The sequence below is a fragment of the Petaurus breviceps genome, unplaced genomic scaffold (genome assembly GCF_028583685.1).
Source record: "Petaurus breviceps papuanus isolate PSGF00001 unplaced genomic scaffold, PetGlider_PUasm1.0 186, whole genome shotgun sequence".
NCBI classification, from domain to species: domain Eukaryota; kingdom Metazoa; phylum Chordata; class Mammalia; order Diprotodontia; family Petauridae; genus Petaurus; species Petaurus breviceps.
In genome coordinates this window covers 15,498,845-15,521,289 of record NW_027185798.1, presented here as the reverse complement: position 1 = coordinate 15,521,289, position 22,445 = coordinate 15,498,845, and positions in this window count along the sequence as shown.

Genomic DNA, 22,445 nt, shown 5'->3' with positions numbered 1-22,445 from the left:
TTTCGTTTTTATCCCCAGAGCTTGGCATATCACTGGCACTTGTTGACTGATGGATAATTAATTACTGGGGCCACTGGCATTCTCTTTCTTCAATCCTCCTGGAAGGACCCTGAGAGGTCAGGTGGTCCCTCCTTTCCATTTGACAGAAGAGGAAGCCATTGAAGTCCCCAGAGAGAAAGTGACCTTTTTGAAGTTGAGGGGCTAGTGAGTACCAGGAACATGATTTGAATCAGGGGTGTGCTGGAAGCAGCTCCATCCAACTTTATTGAAAGCTGAGTGTTAAATTTTCAGTGTGAGCATTTATATCTCAGAAACTGACAAAGACTATGAATTACTGCTTTTAAAAATTGTTTAGACTCAAGAAAGTGACAGAGAAATTGTTGGTGGTTTAGATTAAACCCCCAGAGATCTGATTGTTAAGCAGCGAACTGTTGATGGAAATTCAGGTTTTCCTGAGTTCGATTCCAGAACATCTGCTGAAGTTTTTTGTAGTTACTGGCAGGAGTAGGATTTCAAACTCAGTTTCCTTAGGTCTAATATAAAAGCATTTAGTTTACACACCTTTTCTACGATCATGATCTAGAAGGGGAGGGGGCGGGGTGGGGGGGCAGGGGTGGGGTGGGGAGGTGTGCTCTGCTTGCTTTTTTTTGTAGTTAGTTGTAGCCTGCCAGCCCCAGGCCCCTCCCCTCCACTCACCCACTCCAGTCTGCAAATGAGATGTCTCCATAAGGGCAGGCATTGCTCACGACTCCTTTCCTGGGCACTGAGGTCCTTCTACTTCTGCCTGTTCACTCTCCAGCTATCCCCTGTCATGAGGGGATCTCCGGGTATCTCTGCTGGAAGATTAGGCAGGTCCTTGGCAAGGAGAGTGCATTCTCAAGGGAGCTCTTCTTCCTTCCCCTTCTTCTTTTCTTCCCTTCCTTCTTTCTCTTCTTTCTTTCCCTCCTTCCCTTCTCTCTCTTCTCCCCTCTCTACTCCCTTTTTCCCCCCTCTACCCTTCCCTGCCTCATTCTCCCCTCCCTCCTTTTCCCTCTCTTCCCCATCTCTGTCTTTCCACCTCTATCTTTCTCTTTCTGTGCCTTTCTCTTCTCTCCCCCTCCTTCTCTCCCCCTCTCTCCCTATACTCCCCTTTGTCCTTCCTTTCTTTCCTCTTTTCTTTTCTCCTCTCCTTCCCACTCCTTTCCCTCACTCTTTTTTATTCCTTCTCCCTTCCCTTCTTCTCTCTCCCTTTCTTTTCTTTCTCCCTCCCTCCCCTCCTCCATCTCCCTCTCTCCTCTGACCCTCACTGCCAATCTTTTGCAGCCACTTTTGAAAGGGGAAAAGTGGAAGCCCAGTCCTAAGGAAGGCCTGGTTCTGGGATGGTCCTCCTCCTCTCCTCACTACCTCCTGCCATCTGGCAGGGGCCTGGATCCCCTCCCTTATGTATTCCTTCCTTGGGACCTTAGAGGCTTTTTGGTCTTCAGGAACCTTTAGTTAAAATGCAGAAGCCTTCTGCTTAAGCCTTGATTCCTGATTAGCCAGACCTGGGGTGGAGATGATTCATAGACAGCTTAGTGCAAGACTCTCCTGAATGGTACATGGGTTAGGCATTGGAGACGGGGAGGGGAGGGGAGAAAGTAGCAGTGGCCTACCAAAGGCCTCTGAAATCGGAGCTGGCAGTGTCCCAAAGCTGATTCTACTCTGAGGATTCCCATCGGGAGTTCAGGTGGAAGGCAGAGATTGATGATGAGAGAAGGAACAAAAAGGAAAAAATCCAAATCTTTAGGGGGATCATGAGTCAGTTTTAGCCCTGGAAGGAACCTGGAGATGGTCATGATGCCCATCCCCCTACCTCCAGGCCAAAACAGGCTTCACCCAGAGGAGAGTCTACAAGTGAGGTTTTACAAGACAGTTCTTTATTGTTATTTTTAAAAATTACAAAATATAGTTGGGTATATATATAATATATATAGTCTATATACCCATATATATACATGTATACATATATAACACACATATATACACACAAACATACATACACACTATGTCCCAAAAGTCTTTGTGCATTTGTAAGCTTATTATGACTTTAGCACCTGAAAATCCATTCAGCAGCTACAAAAATTCTGTCACCAACGCCAGTTTCTTTGCATGTTATCTCTCATGAACATAGCTTTGTTCCTTTCTGGGTTCCTCTTCACCCTCCTAACCACATCCTAACCCTTATCACTGACCTCTCGAAAGTCTTTCATGGTTTCCAAAGTTCCTTTATCTAGTCAATGTGCTCATTTAGCCCCCTACCCTTGGTGACCTGTACTAAGAATATTATACTCCTCCTCCTTTTACAGCTGAGGAAACTGAGGCCCGAAAAGAGATGTGACTTTCTCAAGGTCACACAGCTAAAAGCAGAATCAGAATCCAGGTCTTCCTGAGTTCAATCCTATGATGTCCACAAGCTTTCCACAAGTTCCCTTGGTTATAGCTTCAGTGTCTAATGAGGCACTGTGGTGTCTTAGGAAGAACCAAGACTGAGAGTCATTTTATGAATGCAGAGAACAGAGTTTAGAGGTCACAGGTTCAAATCCTACTTGTTATTTATGGCCTCAGTTTCCTCATCTGTAAAAAGATGGGGTTGGACTGAATGATTTCTAAGGAGCCTCCAAATCCCAGATCTACGATCCAAGCTTAGAATTTAAAGAGTTTTTTTCTCTTTTCTTGAAAATCAGTACATTTTCCCTTCTCAATTCGTAGCGATACAATTCTATGGTCCCTCCCTTGTGCTCCACGACCTTTCAGACATCACTGACAGTGGCTCAACAGTCACATCTGTATCCGTCAGGTTTGGGGAACACAGCTCATGTGAGCCAGACGGCTTGAATTCATCCAGGGAAGCTTCTTCTCCCATTATCCCGCTTGCCTTGGGTATCAATTCTGTGTCAGTCATTTTTGTGGTAGGACAGTGGTTATTCTTCAAGACTTGAGTAACTGCCTCCCCTCTGCTGTCGCTTATCATCCCATCCAACCTCAGCAGCTGTGCTCTCCCTTTTGTTCATCCTCCTCTTTTCTTTGATGTAGGTCACATTTTATTGTCATCATCTCAAGTTTCTTTTTTCAGAAACCTCAGCTCATTCTGTCTTTGCCCTCCTGATATTATCTTCCCAGTACTGTCCCATGCTCTCATATTCACTCTATGTTACCTGCCTTTGCTTCCAACTTTAGCCTACATATGTACATATTTAAATTTTAATTTGGAAAAAAAATTTGAGCAAAATAAAATCTAAATTGGTTAGTGAGTTCCCTGTACTGACTCTTTAGACAACTACTTTATTTACTATTTATTTATTTAGACAACTACTTTATTTTACAATTACTTTACTTTAGACAACTACTTTATTTACTATTTATTTATTTATTTACTATATTTATTATACTCTTTAGACAACTACTTTACAATATCTGACTCTTTAGACAACTACTACTTTTCTTTCTTGTTGCAATTGCTTCCCTTTGTTTCTTCAAAATTTCATTCTTAAGAGCTTCCCTCCCTCCCAAACTCTTTTCATGTAGAATTTTAGTCTGTTGGCCCCTCCCTAGCCTTCTTGTGAATCTTTTGAAATCTGCCCTCCCAAAACCTAAGGTTCATATCAGACTATTTCCAATTACCCTCTACTCTTTCATGAACTCTGGGATGGAGTAGTCTCTTCCCTCCAAGGTTCTCATCATTTCCATTCCAATAACCAGTTCTTCCCTGACAGTAAGAATCAGTCAGAATAAAATTCCCCCATTAGTTTTTTTTTAACTTTTCAAAGGATGGAAACAGAATTGAAAGAAGTCAAGAAATTGTTAGCTGTTCTGCTTTGAGAGAAAGAGACACAGAGAGAGACAGAGACAGAGAGAGAGACAGAGAGAAGAGAGAGAGAGAGAGAGAGACAGAGAGAGAGACAGAGAAAGAGAGACAGAGAGGGAGAGGGAGAAAGGGAGGGAGAGAGAGAGACAGAGAAACTAGCATTTTTTTGAATAATATGTTTTCCAATATTACTGTATCCTCTGTGTCATATTTATGATATGTTTCCCAAACTCTTCATCTATAACCTCTCTCTGTCCAGGTGGTCTGTAATATATACCAATGACAAAATCAATTTCTCCATTGATTTTTACCCAAATGTTCTCCACCATGCTTTCCCTCTCTGGTTCCTGGTTTTTCTCATAGAAATAGACTTTTAAAAATTATATATAATGACACCTCCTGCTTCCCCTCTTAACTGTTTTTGGATAAGGTCTACCCACCCAGAGCCATCTTCCAAATCACAGATAACAAGTCTCAGGAATGTCTAGGAGGTCAAGCTGACCTCACTGCAAGAAGACACAGAGCTCATCTTGCTTGTTGCCTACACTTTTGTGCATAGACATCTGATGTCATGAATCCTGTTACTGGTTTGTTTATTTCTTGGATTTTGTCTCCAACTCCTGGGTGTCTCAACTGCTACTTTCGTTCCTTTGTTGAAGGACTCATTTGTGGTATCTAGTTTGATAAATATTTTGAGACTGTTTTCCCTACTGTCATCCTTTTCATTTTGAAGTCATTTTGATTATATTTACACATCGCCCAGTCAAATCCATACTTATCAGTCGGCTAAATTACTCCGTCCCTGGCCAGGAACCTGTTATTCCTATATTTTGAGTCTAGAAATTAGGATCCCATTATCAGACACCATCTTCTTAGGCAGCTATTCACTTTCCAATTGGATTATTTTCCTCAACCACCATTGCTTCCAATGGGCGGCTTCAAGGCAAACAGCACCCTGCACCCCTTTGGTCTACGGTTTCTTGTTGTCTTTGTAGTGGTAGTCTTTGGCAATCCTTTCTCGACTGATGCTGCTAGTATTGTTTTATGTCCATGTGAATCACCAGAAGTGAGTAGGAGTCATCTGCTTGGACAAGTCTGGGAAGGTTCTCAGTTCTGGGTTGGAAACATGCCTAGGGAAGACAAGAACTCCATTGTTGCTATCTGGTCAGCAGTAGCTGCCTCAGTGCCCTGAGCAGTGCCATCATGCTTCTCTTTTTCCTTTGATTCTTGCAAGATCATCTCTCCCCTGACAGCTTCTGGGACTCTATTACACAGCAGACGCTTCCTTTTCAGTATCCATTTCCCTTCTCTTCATGAACAGCCTCTGATTTGCCTCTTAGACCCAGGGAATACAGTTGTTCCTTGCATTCCCCAGCCTTCTCCCTTCCCCTCCCCTCCCCACCTCTGGACTACTCCCACCTCCTTTGCTTATTCCATATTAAAACAATGAGCCGATCTAAGTTTCCTCTCCTCTCCTAGTTCATATCTGAGATCACCAAAGCTTTGTTTCTCCTTCTCTCATCGTTTGTTCCACTCTTGGAAAATCAAGTGACCCTTCTTGTTGCCAAGATCAGCCCCTCTGTTGTTTAGTCTTTTTTCCAGTTGTCTGACTTTTCATGACCCCACTTGGAGTTTTCTTAGTAAAGATACTGAACTAGTTTGCCATTTCTTTTTCTAGCTTATTTGACAGATGAGGAAACTGAGGCAAACAGGGTGAAGTGACTTGCCCAGATCACACAGCTAGTAAGTGTCTGGGGCTAGATTTGAACCCAGGAATTGAAGACAATTCTTCCTTACACCAGGCCCAGCACTCTGTGCACTATGGGCACCCCTTGGCTGCCTCAACCCGTCTACCGGTGCATTTGATCTTCTCAGTGCCAGCCCCTCATTCATACTCAATTTCCCCTTTCAACCATCTCCTCTTTCTCCCTAATTTTCTTTTTTAAGGTTGGTCTCCCTCTCTTACCCAAGTCGTTTCTCACATATGTGCCTGATTCTCACTTAAGTGTCTGGTTTTCACAGGCCAGACTCTACCTTGATCAGTGTGGGAGCTTTGACCTGTTTCTCTTTTTCTGGCCTTGGCCAACTTACTTCTCCTTAGGAACCTGGTGGCTCCCCATTCCCAGGCGTCTCACCCGACTAATTCAGAACCTAGTGCAGACAGCCAATTGGCATATTCCAGTTCAGCTCAGAACCCCCAAGCTCAAGAGATCCACCAGCCCCAGCCTCCCAGGTAGCAAAGATTATAGGCATTCACCATTTCACACTGGTGTTCTCTAATTTTCAATTTTTCCTTATCTACTGGCTTCTTCTCTGCAGACCAGGTCTCTCCCCTACTAAAAACAAAGGAACAAACAAACAAAACCTTTCTCTTGACCCTACCATCCCTTTAAACCATCATCCCATCCCTTTCACAGCAAACTCCTTGAAAAAAATCCGTCTACCTCATGAAGGAAAATGCTATCCACATCCAGAGAAGGAACTCTGTAATCTGAATGCAAATTGAAGCATATTATTTTCACTTTTTTTCTATGTGGCTTTTCCCTGTTCTGTTTTTTTCTTTCACAACACGACTGATGTGGAAATCTGTTTAATGCGATTGTACATGTATAGCCTAGATCAGATTGCTTGCCATTTGGGGAAAGGAGGAAATTCAGAACTCAAAATTTTATCCGAAATGAATGTTGAAGCCTATCTTTACATGTAATTGGAAAAAATAAAATACTATTTACAAAAAATCTCTCTGCAGTCATTGGTTCCACTTGATCGAAATGTGGATTATTATTTTTTCAAATTGAACTCCTGTTTCTGTGTTTTTTTTTTTAAAGGAAAGTTTCTCATCCTCTTTGCATTCTAGTCTTTGTTCTCACCACTTGAATGAAGATGCTGTCTCCAGTGTCATTGATGATCGGTTTATTGTGAAATCCAATATAATTTTCAGGCATCATTCTCTTGCTCTCTCAACAGTAACTGTTGGGAAGGAATTCTTAGTCTGTGAGTTGAAGGAAGGCTCCCAGGAATGGCGAGCGGAGCCATTGGCATTAAGAGAAAGGAAATAGACATTTATATATTTTGAATTAATTAATTAATTTTTGTTTTCAACATTCACTTTTACAAGATTTTGAGTTCTAAATTCCCTGCCCCGTCCCCAAGACAGCACACAATCTGATTTCGGCTATACATGTACAATCATATTAAACAGATTTTCACATTAATCATGCTGTGAAAGATGAATCAGAACAAAAGGGAAAAGGGGAAACAAACATTTATCAAGAACCTACTATATGATAGGCACGGTGCTATAGGCTTTATAGAGATTATCTCATTTGATCCTTGAAACAACCCTGGGTTGTTCAGTTATTTTCAGTCGTGTCTGACTCTTTGTGACCCCATTTGGGGCTTTCTTGGCAAAGATATCGAGTGGTTTGCCATTTCTGTCTCCAGATAATTTTATAGATGAGGAAACTGAACAGACTGAAGTGACTTGCCCAATGTCACAACACTAGTAAAGTCTCTGAAGCCAGATTTGAACTTGGGTCTTTTTAACTCCAGGCCCAGTGCTCTATTTGCTGTGTTACTTGGCTATTCTTATCATTCTTATTTTACAGTTGAGGAAACAGGCAGGTAGAGGTTCAGTGACTTGTCCAGGGTCACACAGCTAATTAGGGAACTCTAAGTGACTCCAGGCCAAGACTGTTAGCTGCCTCATAGACCATGGATTGTCCTGCCCTATCCAGGAACAATGATAGAAATGAGTTTGGGGTTGTTGTTTTTTTTTTTTACCACTCCCAAAGCAAGAAGTAGAAATAAGGGCACACATGTTGTGTTGGCAAGGCCAGCAGCAGGATGTGTAGGCTGAGGGCAGGTGAAGAATGATCTGAGAGTCCCCTCTACATAGAGGCCATCTTCCTCCTCCTTGCTGTCACTGTCCTCCTCACCCTTCAGCTCTTTCTCCTTCACAGGCTCATGACCATCATCCAGAGAGATGTCCTTCCCTCTTCTCTCTCTCCTCTTTCTCAGTCCTCTCATCAGTTCCCATGGGTTCAGCAGTCATCTCTGTGCCGATAACTCCCCAAACCTCCCAAGGCTTCATCTCTTCCTCTCCACCTCTCCGCCCAGATATCCCCCCCCCCTTTCTATCATCCCTATTTCCACTGAGAGGACTGTCATGCTTCCAGTCATCGTCTAGGAGTCAGCTTTGACTCTTCCCAGTACTTCCCCTCACAAACTCTAGGCTGTGGCCAAACTGGTCTATTTCTTCTTCCTGACAGATGATGTCAACCATAAAAATGAAGAGGTCACCCACTAAGAGAGTTAGGGTTGCTCTCGAGACCCCAAAATACCAACATGCCAGGTCCTGCCGAATGAATTCGATTCAAGTCTTCTCAGCTAAAGAAAAGTAAAGTTTATTAAAAGTTCGCTTGCATTAGACAGAGTAAATCTGTGCTGGGTCATTCTATGGTGCTCTCACTATTCTATGGCACTCACCCACATGGCATTCTATGGCGCTCTCATTTCTGTTTTGTTTCACATGCTGTCCCCTCTACCTCCCTTCTTATTTCCTAGAATCCCTAGCTCCCTCCAAGGGTCCACTTATAGACATCCTCCTCCAAGAAGACTTCCCTGATTTCCCCAGTTATCAGAGTTCCCCTCTATCCAAATCACAGTGTAGTGATTTATCTTTTCTCCCTCTGTATGTATCTATATTATATATTCTCTTAATGTTTTACTGATGCTTAAAAAAAATCACCATCATTTTCCACTAACACCCTTCCCTCCCCCCACCCCCCTTCCCAGGAGAGCCTTCTATATAACCAGGCAAACCAAATCACACATTGACCATATCTGAAAATGTACACCCTGATTCTGCACTTCTGGGTTATGGGATCATAAAAGCTTAAAGGATTTGGAGCTGAAAGGAACCTTGACGTTCACCTCATCAGCCCCCTGATCTGTGAACTCTGCTGAGTGATGCTTCACCATCAGTCCCCTGAAGTCCGGATTGGACGTTGCATTGATCTGGGCACTGTACCCTGTTTCCTTGACTGGTCTTCCTGCCCCACTCAGAATGCTGAAGTCTTCCATCGTTATTTTCCTTGACACTGATGACAAGTTCTTCTGGCTCTCCCGAATTCACTCTGCATTCGTTCATACATGTGTTTCCATGTTTTTCTAACTTTTTTCACATACGTCATTTCTTACAGCACAACATTGTTCTGTTCCATTCATCGGCCATACTTTCCTCAGTCATTCTCCACATGATGAGCACCTACTTTCCTTCTTGCTTTTTGCTACTATGAAAACGTTCTGCTACGGATACTTCTGGGGACCTCTCCCTCTGTCTTTGACCTCCTCAGAGAGCACTCCTACATGGTGTGGAGATTTTAATGACTTGGCGGGTGTAATTCCAATTTTATTACACCAAATGGTTGGACCAGTTTGCATCTATACCAGCCACCTGGTCTTCCCATAGCCTCTCTTACCTTTTGTCTTCTTTGTCAATCTGATGCATAGGAGGCAAACCCTTGAAGTTGTTTTAGTTTACATTTCTTTTATTATTAGTGATTTGGAGCATCTTTCATATAGTTATTGACAGCTTTGTTTTGAATCCTACCTATCCGAACACATTGAATGGGGAATGGCTCTTATTCTTATATACTGGTATCATTTTCCTATATACCTTTGATAGCAGATTTTTATCAGATTTTTTTTTCAACAGATTTTTTTCTATTTGAATGCCTCTGTTCTAATTCTCCCATAACTGATTATTTGTGTAAAAGCTGTGATCTGCTCCTTTTTGAATCTCATGCACTTGTTTTTGCATTTATAATTTGTATTCTGTCCATCCCTTTCTTAGATCGGAAACTCCTTGAGGGTGGGGACTATGCCTTGTTCCGCCTTTGTGTATCCCCCAGAGTCTAGCTCGGTTGAAATGACTTGTTCTATCCTAACACCTGCCCGCACCCACCACCACCAGGGGAGTCTCTCATTGCCCTATACTCCCCCTAGACTGCAAAAATATTGGGTGCCCCTTCAGGGCATTTCTTCCATCCCTCATAACAACCCGTTGGCAGGACAGGGAAGGTGTTATCATTATCCCCATGTAACTGATGAGAAAATTGAAACTGAGTATGGGGAAGTGACTTAAACAAGGTCATTTAGAAAGTTAGCTGGCAGAGCTAGGACCTGCACCCAGGCATCCAGAAGGCGGATCCTTCTTCTTTTCCCTACCCCCGCTGCCTCTAAAATGTCTGTGGACCCAGAGTATTGGGCAAGGGCTCCCGACCTCAGCCTCAGTTTCCTTATATGTGAAATAGGCATAATAATGGCCCCTCTCTCACGGGGTTGTTGTACAGACCAAGGTTTTTGCAAATCATAAAGCACTAGATACATGCTCGCTACTATTGTTATTAGTGTTGTTACTGTTACTACTACAGAAGCCTGTCAAGAAGGTATGGAGACTATTCAGTAAAAAATATCATCCTATTGAAATGAATTCATCACCTCCTGGGGTGGCTAGGTGACGCAATGGATAGGGCCCCGGACCTTGGAGTAAGGAAGATCTGAGTTCAAATCCAGGCTCTGATACCAGCTAGCTTTGTGGCCCTGAGTAAGTCATTTAACTTGGACCTCAGCTTCCTCATCTGTAAAAATGGGAATAAAAATGATAACCACAAACAGCCTCTACCTGCCAGGATTGTCGTGAGGATGAAATGAGACATTTGTGAAGTGCTGTGTAAACCTTAAACACCAGCTGTTGCTATAATTACCATGACTTCTTGGATGCATAAGCAAATACATTCTAGAATATATTTCCTTTCACGTCAAATTGGGGTATAGGGAAGTTTACTGAAAGCCAAGGAGTGCAGGGACCAAAAGTGAGTGGGAGCCCCAAGCTTAGGGTGACAGATGTGGGGGTGGGGGTGGGGAGTGGAATAGAGACCAGACAGCTGGAACTGGTCAGGAGGGCCTGGCTGAGCCTCTGCTATTAATTTGGTTCGTCCTTATGAACCTCAGTTTCCAAATCTGTAAGATAATAAATATGGAGATAATAAATGCTGCTAGCCTCAGTCTCACAGGGTTGTAAGGACGTTCCAATGAGGAAACTTTAATGCCCTATATAAATGTCAGCAAGCGGCAGCTAGGGAGCTCTGTGGATAGAGTGCAAGGCCTGAAATCAGGAACACTCCTCTTCCTGAATTCAAATCCAGCCTCAGACCCTGGGCAAGTCATTTAACCCTATGTGCCTCAGTTTCCTCATCTGTAAAATGAACTAGAGAAGGAAATGGCAAACCACTCCATATCTCTGCCAAGAAAACCACAAATGGGGTCACAAAGAGTTGGACATGACTGAAAAAATGACTGAAAACAGCAACATTACTGTTCACAAGTTTTGACAATAACAGAACAATGGAAGCCGTGGATTCTGATGACCCAGCTTGGGCCCAAAGAAGAGACAGGAGAACCGCACCCCCCCCCCATGCATACATATCCTTTTTTGTAGAGGTAGGGGACCGAAAGGTCAGACTTTTGCCACTGTCTTGGTTGGGTTTTTCCTTTCCTTTTTTCTTCTTCTGTGTCACAAGGATTGAAAGACCACAGATTGAGGGCAGCTAGGTGGTACATGAATAGAATATTGGCCCAGGAGTCAGGAGGACCTGAGTTCAAATCCAACCTCACACACTTAATATTTACTAGCTGTATGGCCTTGAGCAAGTCACTTAACCCCAAATGACTTGCCTTCCCCCCTCAAAAGAAACCCAACCTCCCAAAAGACCATAGATGTAGAGTTGAAAGGGACACTAGGGGCCATAGAGATGAATGCTTTAATTTTATAGATCATTGCTTTGTGGGAACCAGTCAACATGCATTTATTAAGCTCCCATTATGTACTGGGCACTGTGCCAAATGCTGAAGATATGAAGAAAGGTAAAACCCAGTCCCTGCCCTCAAGGAGTTCACAGTCTAATGGAAGGGAAGAAGGGGATGGAAAATGTTATTGTAAAAACAAAAGATAATAATAAAAATCTATTTTAAAAAATATTTACAAGTTCCAATGACAAAACAATTGGAACTGAAGGCTGTGAAATTATCATTATCAAGGGCAGTGCCAAAGAAGGGACAGAGAGGGTGAAGTTGCTTCCCTACTGCCTGTGCAGAGATGGAGGACCATGGGTATGGCGGATTGCATAGAAGGTCAGACTTTTTGACCGTGAGTTTTGTGGAACTCAATTTTTTTTCTTCTCTTGGTTTTTAGGAGTGGCTTTCTGGAAGGGGAGGGGACAAGGAAATGTAGGTGGTATCAAAACATAAGCTATTTACAAAATTTAAAAATATGTTTTCATAAGTTCTTCTTTCTTAGGGTCCAGGGAGTAAGTTGGGGCCCCTTGAATGCTGCAACATGGCTCACTGTCAACAGCTACAGGGGTTAGGACTGGGACCAGACAGTGCATTTCCTATTTATGGACAAACCCAACCATTTCCTTTCCTGAAGCCAAACCTACTGTCTCAGCTTCCTCTTCCCCTCCGCTCCCCAGAATGACAGCACCTTCACCAGGTGAGGTCTGGACTCTTCCAAGGAGGCAGCTAACTCTGCTGGCTCTCCAAGCAGGGCCTCCTCCCAGCTGGGCTGGGCTGGATCCAGGCACTGGTTCTCAATTCCATTCCTCTGGCACCTGTGTTCGAGCTGCTGCTATCCCAGATGGATGGGCTTCTCCCTAAGGGAGATGACCAGGGTTTTGTTCCAGGACACTGACCCTGGATGGGTCTCCCCCGACATCCCCTCAAACACACCCAGTGTTCTCATTTTGCCCCAGGCTGCCCCCTCTAGGGCCCACCTTCTCTGATTCTACTCCAACGTGTCCCCACGATTGGGGGGTGAGGAGGGGTTTAAAGACCGTTTGCCGCTCTGTAGGGGCATGGGCCAGAGTTCCAGCTCCCAGGATACATTCAACTGAAGCAGATTGTCCTCTACTCTGTTTCCTGCTCCCAGATCCTCCCCGGGTCCCCACCCCTGCCCCATTCCCTACACCTGAATTTGTCACTGTCCTAAGAATTTCTACTTATGGCTCTGGGCAATAGTAATAGTAATAATAACCTTGCTTAGCATATAGTAAGTGCCTAATAAAAGCTTTTCATTCAAAATAATAAGTAGTGACTCTTCTACTCACTCCTGTGCAAGACTGGAAAACATTTCTGCCTCCTCTGGCCCTCCGTCTCCTCCTCTATAGAACGAAGGGCGAGGACAAAACAGCCCCTGAGCTTCTCTCTGGCTCTAAAGCCTCTGTCAGTATGAGGACTGGAATGTAGACTCTAACAGTAGACGTTTAATAAGTGCCTGTTCTCTGTCCTCTTTCCCATTGTGTCCCTAGCACCCAGTAAGGCACCTGGTGAACTTTTTGTTGTTCAGCCATTTCAATCATGTCTGACTCTCTGTGCCCCATTTGGGGTTTTCTTGGCAAAGACACTGGAATGACTTGCCATTTCCTTCTCCAGCCTATTTGACAGATGAGGAGACTGAGGCAAACAGGGTCAAGTGACTTGCCCAGGGTCACACAGCTAGCAAGTGTCTGAGGCTGAATTTGAATTTGGATTTACCAGACTCTAGGCCCAGCACTTTATTCACTGAACCACCTAGCTGCCCTAGGACTGCAATTTAAGAATATCTCAAAGGACCAACATGCATCATTTGGTACTGATCACTTTTTGAAATTAATAAGACAGATACATATTTAATTATGAATAAAATATATAAAATAAAATATTTTTAAAATCAATAAAAACGTAAATATAAAATTTCTAAAATTCTTATTTCAAAGTAAACATTATTTTGGGGCGTCTTCTAGTGTTACTGAATACTTGATTGATTGATTGAATGGGAGGTCCAAGTCAGGGTTGCTGGGCCTTCAGGGAGGCTGGGAGCACCTGTAAGATGGTGGGACTGGAGTCACTCTATGTGAAGTTAAGGACAAGGAGTCTCCCCTAGAGAATCAAGAATTCACTACAAGTCAGAGAACAGAGATGAACTAGCCTGGGACCACGGGAAATATCAGGAAGTGAAGTTGGGGAGTTGGGCTGGGGCAAGACGTGTGTGCAGTCTTACACACTGCCCTATGGAGTGAGATTGTAGGATCACAGATTAGAAATAGAGGTGAGTTAGAGGCCGTATAGTACAACCCTCCCTCTTTTACAGATGAGGAAACTGAGATCCAGAGAGGTTAAATGTTTTACCCAAGGTCACACAGGTAGCAGGGCAGGGATTTGAACACAGGACTTCTGAATCAAAATCTAGCACCCTTCATACCATCCTACGCTGCCTGTGCCTAAGGAGACCACACGGGTCCCTGGAATGGTCTTCTGAGATGTCAGTCGTGTGTGTGTGTGTGTGTGTGTGTGTGTGTGTGTGTGTGGCCTCCCATCCCCTAAGCTGCTCGTCCAAGTCCTCCCAAAAATTTTCTCCAGGAGGGTCTTCCCAAGGTGCTAGAGGCCTTCCTTGCTTTCTCCTGGCATCATGAGGAACCAGTGGAGACCATCCTGTCTTCCGTTCTGTCTCTTTCCTTCTGTCCTTCTTTGGAGCTTTTCATAAATTATATGTGCTATATTATATTGATGATAAATAGGCAGACAGACAGCTAGATAGACACACCCTGACTCTGCTTTTATTCTATTATCGATGGAGGCCGAGTTCCCAATTAAGTACCCGAGGCTGGATTCAAACCCAGGTCTCCCTGACTCAAAGCCTAGGAATGGATCCACCAGGTAACACTGCTTCTGTGCCTCAGTTTCCTCCTTTCTAAAACAAGGAGCTGGACTGAGTGGTTTTTGAGATTTTTTTTTTGGAGGGCAATTGGGGTTAAGTAACTTGCCCAAGGTCACACGGCTAGTTTTTGTGTGTGTGTGTTAAGTGACTGAGGCCGGATCCGAACCCAGGTCCTCCTGACTCAGGGGCCGGCGCTCTACTCATTGAGCCACCTAGCCACCCCCTGGTTTTTGAGATCTTTTCCAACTCTAGAAATGCACAGACCCCAGAAGGCAGCTCCCAGGCCTCAGAGGATGGATGCTTCCTACCCCAATTCTTAGAACCCTGGGGTCTTAACTAGAACTGGATGCAGACTTAGCCCAGCCTCCTCTTTGTACAGAACAGGAAACTGAGGCCCAGAGAAAGGAAGTGACTTGCCCAAGGTCATACAGGTAAGTCAATGGCAGTCAGGATTATAACTTGAGTCCTGTGACTCCAAACACTTTTAAGGTCCCTGTAGCACAAATTGCTATTTAACTCTGACACTCCTGGGGGTTGGGGCCTTTGTCTCCCCTTTCTTTCCCCTGCTAAGATCAGCCTCCAGCTCCCTGGGCCCAGCATCCAGGACAAAAACAATGTCACCAAAGACCATCTCTCCTCCATGTGGGTTCTGTAGTGATAGCCAGAAAGGCTCGGGGGCGCCATCTTCCGGAAAAATACAGACCCTGCACCCCAAGTGGTGCGACCTGCCAAGGAAACTGACTCGGGCTGAAGCCCTGGGACTCTGGGGGCTGCACCTGCCCCTCACCTGTCCTGGCTGAAAAGGTTATCTCTGTCTTGACCCCGCCCCTCCCCCACTCCCCAGCCCCCAAAGATTCAGAAGGCCTGGATTCAAATCCCACTGGATGCTTACTGCCTGTGGGATGCTGGACACCTCAGGTCTCTGGGCCTCAGTTTCCTCACCTGTAAAAAGAGGGGGTTGTCCTGGATGGCTTCTGTGAAGCTATTACAGACTTCTTCCCTTCTCTTCCCCAATACAGAACGGAGGGATTCAGAACCGGAAAAGCATTTTCTAGAGCCACCATCTAGTCCACCCCATTTCTTGTTTGGCTGAGGCCCGGGGGGGTGCAGTAATTCAGGGGCCTCCATTAGAGGGGGTGTCCAGTCTGGCCCCCTCAGGCCCAGGGCAGTGACCGGACACCATAACAGGAACCATAGCTGAGCCCAGATCCGGGAGCTGGCGTTCTGTCCCACAGTTTAGCGTCTGAGGGCATCATATTGTGCCCGAGAAGGGACTCTTCCAGTTGGGAAGGGGCAGAGTCTGCGCCAGGCATTTCCTCTTCCCTCGGTGGTCCAATCCCCCTGCCTCCCCAACACATCCTTTCCTTTCCTTTGCTCTTCCACAAAACTGACTCTCAGGAATCGGTTCTCTAATCTGGCTCTGGCTGAGAAAGGAATGAAGCTTAGCGTTGGCTGAGCTTGCCCGATAGGCATTTATTAAACATCTACTATCACCAGCATCATGCAATGTGCTGGGAATACAGAGAAGGGCCAACCAAAAATGTGCCTGCCCTTACCGGGCTCACTGTCTAACAGGAGATGCAATGTTTGTCTGTCCATGATTGTCCAGTGCCATCCCACCCATCAGATTGGGGACTCCTCAAGGGCTTAGCACAGTGCCTGGCACACAGTAGGCATTTAATAATTGTTTGTTAATGACCAGAGGCAGGACAAGCTGGAGATGGCCAACAGAGGATGGTTGGTGCCTTTGCACTCACATTAAGGGGGATCAGGAAGGGCTTCTTACAGAAGGTGAGATTTCAGTAGAGACCTGAAGGAAGGAGATGGAGATGAAGGAGTGTGCTCCCTGCATGAGGGATGGCCAGTGCAAATGCTCAGAGGCAGGAGATGAAGCATACCACACAATCTGGTGCTTGGGAGAGATTTCTCCAAGGTCTATATTCTTTCATTCTTGGACCCTCTCAGAAGGTATAGTTGAGTGAATCCAGAAGAAGCATCAGTCATCCCCCTGCTCCCAGCCTCCATCCTCAGAATCTACCCTAAGCCACAGTGGAAGGCAATTGGATGGGGAGTCAGAGGATCCAGGCTTGAATCCTAGCTCTGCTGTCAGCTAACCTGACTCAGGACCTCTCTGGGCCTCAATTTCCACATCTGTCAAAAGCAGGGTAGGCTAGATGGATGCGTTCTGAGGTCTCTTCCAGATCTGACCATGTAAGAACCTAAAGCTTCTGAATCCCCCAGGAGGGTGTGTGTTAGGAGCACAAGAGGGACCCTCTATGAATGCTTAACCTCCCCATGTAAGGGGATTGCCTGAGGTGGTGCACCCCACAATCACCTGGCACTTGGGGAAACTCATTGGACGTGAAACGACCCTCAGAGATTCCTTTGGCAGACAGCCAAACTAGAGGGGGCAGCCTGGTCCAGCAGAAAAGATCGATAACTTGGCAGGTAAAGGACCTGAGTTCAAATCTCACTTCTGATGCTAACAACTATGACTAGGCCAAGCATGGCATGTCAACACGCATGTATGAAGCCCCAGCATGGGCGGCACAGTGCTAAACACCAAGGATACAGAAAAAGGTAAGAGGCAGGCCCAGCTCTCAAGGAGCTGCCAGGATGATGAGGGGGATGACGGGCAAACAGCTATGGGGGGACATCAGCTGGGGCTGACAGACAGACAGAAGGCCCTTGCACCAGGGGGATCAGGAAAGGCTTCCTGTAGAAGGAGGGAGGAAGCCAGGAGGTGGAGGTGAGGAGGCAGAGGATGCCAGTATGGAGGGAATGCCCAGAGCCAAGAGAGGGAGCATCTTAACTGTCCTGGCCTCAGTTTCCTCATCTGTAAGACAAGGGAGGCTGGGATTAGAAGGCTCTCAAGGGCCCTCCTAGCTCTAGAACTATGATCTTGTGATTACCATCCCTGCTGTTTCCCTTTGTATGACTTTGGAAAAAAGTCAATTAATCTCTCTGGGTCTCAGTTCCTCATCTGTTAAAAAAAAAAAAAGAGAGAGAGAGAGGATAGGTGACCTCAAAGTTTCCTTGCAGAGATAAATCTGTGATCCCAATTGAGTCAGCAGGCAAATGAGAGGAAGAGTCTCAATCTTCGGACATGTGGTCCTGGACCATTTTATCCAACACATCAATCAGCAGAAAGTCCCCGAGTGCCTAGTACAGAGCTAGGAGATAGGGACAAAAGAAGGAAGTCACCTTTTTATGCTGCTTAAGGGTTTACACAGCGCTTCCCCTGCAACAGCCCTGGGCATGAGGGAGAAGTGTGACTAGCCCCATTGTACAGATAAAAGAATGAATGGACCGGCCAGCCCACTGTAACCAGGGTCAGAACCAGGATCCCTCTTGACTCCGGGACTGGGAAACCAAACTCCCCTTGGACCACACAGCCACTAATGAAAACCCAGCCCTGGGATGTCCCAGCCTTAGTGGATACCATCTGCTGCTGGTGGCCTGGGGCCGCCTTTTGTCAGTGGCAGAGCCTGCAGAACCCAAGCAGAATCAGGGGGAGATGTGACCTCTGTGACTGTGACCTTGAGCAAGGCTGCCTCAGTTTCCCCTTCTATCAAAGGAGGACGGCATCAGTTACTTTTCCTGACCTTACAGTGATGCTGTGAGGACCCGATGATTTAGCTGAAGATAATTTAGGCTTCGATGACAAAGAGCTCCCACCTATGCTCATAGCAATGGGAAGGCAGCGGGAAAGAAAGCCGGACTGGGAGACTGAATCCTGCCTCAATACCCCCAGCCACCTTGGCTTCCTCACCTGTGAAACAGGGATACTCTTACGTGTCCTACCCACTCTGTAGGGCGTCAGTAACATTTGCAAAGCGCTTTCGTGGGGTAGCAGGAGACCCAGCGTCGGAGTCAGTTCGCCTGTGATGGTGCTTGTCAGGTGACCGAGGGTGAGCCCCTTCCACCTCCCAGGGGCACCCCCTGTTCTCTGCATTGATGCCAGGAGTTAATCAGTGGGCCCCGCCCCTCTAGCTGTGTCTGTCCGTTTGTCCATTTGTAAGGATGCACATTGAGATGCATCCCCACATACACAGCAACATTCCAAACCTTTACAGAGAGCTTTAAAGATGGACAGAGTATTACACACACATTCTCCCACTGGATCGTCACAAGATTATCCCCATTTAGTGACCTGCCATGGTCTGAGAGACAGAGAAGGAAGGGGAAGGGAATGAACGTTTATATGGCACTTACTATGTGCTGGCACTGTGCAAAGCACTTGACGAATATTATCTCATTTGATCTTCATAACGACCGTTCAAGATAGGTACTCCATCTTTTACCTCCTTGGAGAGAGGGGGAAGGGAGAAAAGGAGAACATATGAGTTAATGAGTGAATGAATGAATGAGTGAATGAATGAATGAAAGTGTCTACTATGTGCCAAGCGCTGGGTTTACAAATCAAAAAGTCAACCCAATCTCTGCAGGAGTTCACAGTCTAACGGAGATGACACATGGAAGATTTCAGCTGCCGGTCAGATGGAAAGGTCTTGTGGTCCTTGGGGTGAAGTGTACAAAGATGGCGACAGTGGAAGACGGGAGAAGTGGGGAGGAAAGAAAAGAGCTCTGAACATTCCTCCAGCTGTTCTCTGGAATCCTGGGGCCCAGTCAAGAAGGATCCAGGGAGGAGGAGGAGGTGGGGCTAATGCTCAAACCCAGTCAGTTAGGTCCAATCTGGGACCTGCTCCCCCAAAACCAAACCCTACAATTAAAGCTAGAAGGGAAATGGAAAAACAATTGAATCCAACCATTCATTTTACAAGGAAGAAAACTGAGGTCCAGAGAAGGAATGAGGACCCAGGCCTCTCCAGGGACACTTAACAGATGGACACCTGGCATGTAGAGTCCAGCCATGGTGGTATTGGGGACAGGAGAGCGAGGCTTGGAACTGCCAGGGGAAGGAGGAGAATGAGGCTGGCTTCCCCAAAGCCCCGCTGGGCAAAGTCTGACAGCTGTTCATCTGTACCCTCATTCTCTAACAAGAAGGGAAATACCCCTTGGTGGGGTGGGGGAAGAGAGGATGATGTCATTCGGGAAGCAGCACCCCATTTGCCAGATGGTGCTGCACTTTAAATATTTGCATCTTTATGTTCAGTGGAATCAAGATGGTAAACAAAGCTGCTTATCTTTTTTTGTGGCTGGGCCATTTAACTTAATAATTGTAATTGGTTGAAAACATGGCTCTCCCTTCCTCATCCACTCCCAGTCACTTTTCCTAGTGAATCATCATTCCAGGCAGTAGGCATAAGGTGAGGGAAGCTGGGCCTGCATCTTGGGCTCCAATATACTGACTAGGTGTCTCTGAGCCTTCGTTGTTTGGTTCAGCTTAAATATGATGCTTCTATCAGATGAATATGGCCGCCCCGTGCTGTATACAGACAGAACAATGGGTTTGGACTCAGAGGAGCTGGATTCAAATCCTGACTGTCAAAGGCTGTGTGAATTTAGGCAAGTCACATCCCCTCTACAGGTCTCAGAAGGTTTGTACCAAATTTCTAAGGTTCCTATTAGCTCTAAATTACTATTGATGACCCTAAATATAAGCCATAAATGAATGATACTGGACCAAAGGCCTACCAAAGTCCCCATTCCAACTGTAATGACCAGTGGGGTTGGAGGCTCTCTTTGGGGGAAAGGGTGGAGGAGGTGGGATGGAATCACAGGTCACTCCCCTGGCCATGTTCCGAGTGCCCTCCCTCCTCCCGAAGCAGGAGCTGGTCTCAACAATGAGTTGTCCTCTCCCTCTTGGTTTAAAGGAATTTTCCAGTTAAACCAGCTCCTTTCCCACTGCTCAGAGATCAGAGGATTAAGATCCCTGCTCCCAGCCCCTTCATTCTCACCTAGGAGGAAATGAGCAGGGAACTGCTTAGAGTTTCAAAAAGAACGAGAGTTCACCAAGCAGGAAGGATCTCGTTGCTTTTACAAAGGAGCTGTGGCATCACTCAGTTTGGGAGGCAGCCAAACCGGTCTTGGATCTATCTTGTAGGTATAGAGTTGTTTGCATGATGTCTCCCCCTGTAGACTCCCCCTTGAAAGGAGGGACTCATGACTTTCTTTGCATCCCTAGCACACAGTAGGTGCTAAATAAATGCTTAGTGACCTGCCTTCTGACCTTAATCTCCTGTCCCTTGTCTTCCCTCCTACCTAGTACCTATTTCAAGAGGTACAGGTGGCTAATGGAACACTAGAATCAGAGGGCTTGGGTTCAAGTCCTGAGGATCTGCCTCTTACTGGCCATTTGACAAGTCACCCAAGCCCCAAGAGTTCCCAACTCCATCCAATGAGGAATTGGCCAGAATCTCTAAGGTCTCACCGAATTTCAGTGTTGGAAGGGATCTCCAAGGTCCAGCCTATCCCTGTGCCCCACCTCCAAATCTCACATTCTAGCTCTTCTACAGAACATTCCCTGACTCCATCAGCCCAGAGAGAACCCTTCCTCCTCTGAGCAGCCCTTCCCAGTCACCACCACTCCCTGGCCCTGTGCTACATGGCATCTTCAGGACCTGTGGCAGGAACTGTAAGATCCTGGGAGGGGGGCAGGGGTAAAGACTGGCTCTCCTGCTCCTCCCCCTCAATAAATGTACAGATTGGCTAAAGCTAATTTTCCAGGCCCTGGGCAAAGGTCCCTGCCCATAATGGGCCTAAATTCTAACAGGGGGACATAAGAGGTATGTGTGTACACACACTTCTTGTACATACATGCACATTCACACACAAACATATGCATGTGGATAGGCAGATACAAAACAAAGAAGGGTCACTTTCAGGGAGTCTCACCAGTGAGAAGGGAAACGCACATACTCGCAGCCATGGGCTTAATAGTGATGAATGGTCTGCAAGACAGGTTTGCTGCATTATAAAGTGGGCAAAGACCCTTTATCTATCCCTGAGCTTTCACCCAATTTCCTTTTTAAAAAGTACAGTTCTGGGGTGGCTAGGTGGCCCAGTGAATAGAGCACAGGCCCTGGAGGCAGGAGGACCAGAGTTCAAATCCAGCCTCAGACACTTAACACTTACTAGCCGTGTGACCTTGGGCAAGTCACTTAACCCCAATTTTCCTGCCCTCCCCCCTCCGAAAAGCAAAAAAAAAAAAAAGTACATTTCTGTACCCCTTTCAGGTTTACAAAGCACTTTACTTACAGATGAGGCGGGGAGTAATTCAAGCATCGCTATTCTTTGCAGTCACAGAGCAGGAGCCCAAGGCCTTGCCCGCAAAGATCTCATGGGACAGGATTTGAGGCTGGGTCTGCTGACTGCCAAGGCCCCCTGCCAGAGGCTGAACCAGCCTGTGAAGTCTCTAGGCTGGTGCTTCTGAAGAGCTGATCTGGCTGGTGCTGAAGGGCCAGAGTTTAAAGGTCTGAAGCCAAAGCCTGGCTGCGCCTTCACTGGGTGACCACAGCACCAAAACGCAGACAGATATGCCCTGACCCTTCCTGCCTTCGGCCAGCCCTCCACCAAGGCCCACGTGCCCCATTCCTCCAAAGCAGGGCTGGCTTTTTAATTGCTAACCTGCAGCTGACCCCAGTTCTAAGCATGCAACTCTCCCATTTTCCCAAAGAAAGACCAGAGTGAGAGGAGACAGCAGGAGCCACTAAGTTGCTGAATTTCTGGCTTCTCACGAAGCAGCACTGTTCAGGCCTCATCAGAATGGCTTGGTGCTGAACTGGACAACCCGTGCCCTTTGGGAGAAAAGGTAATTCCCTCTCGGCTCTGTTAATTAGTCCCAGAACCACAGATGCAGAAGCTTTAGAATTGGGAGACCAAGGAGTACATTGGACTTGGGAGTGAGAGTATTGGGTTTGAATTCTGACCATTTATTACCCAGGATGACCTTTGGGAAGT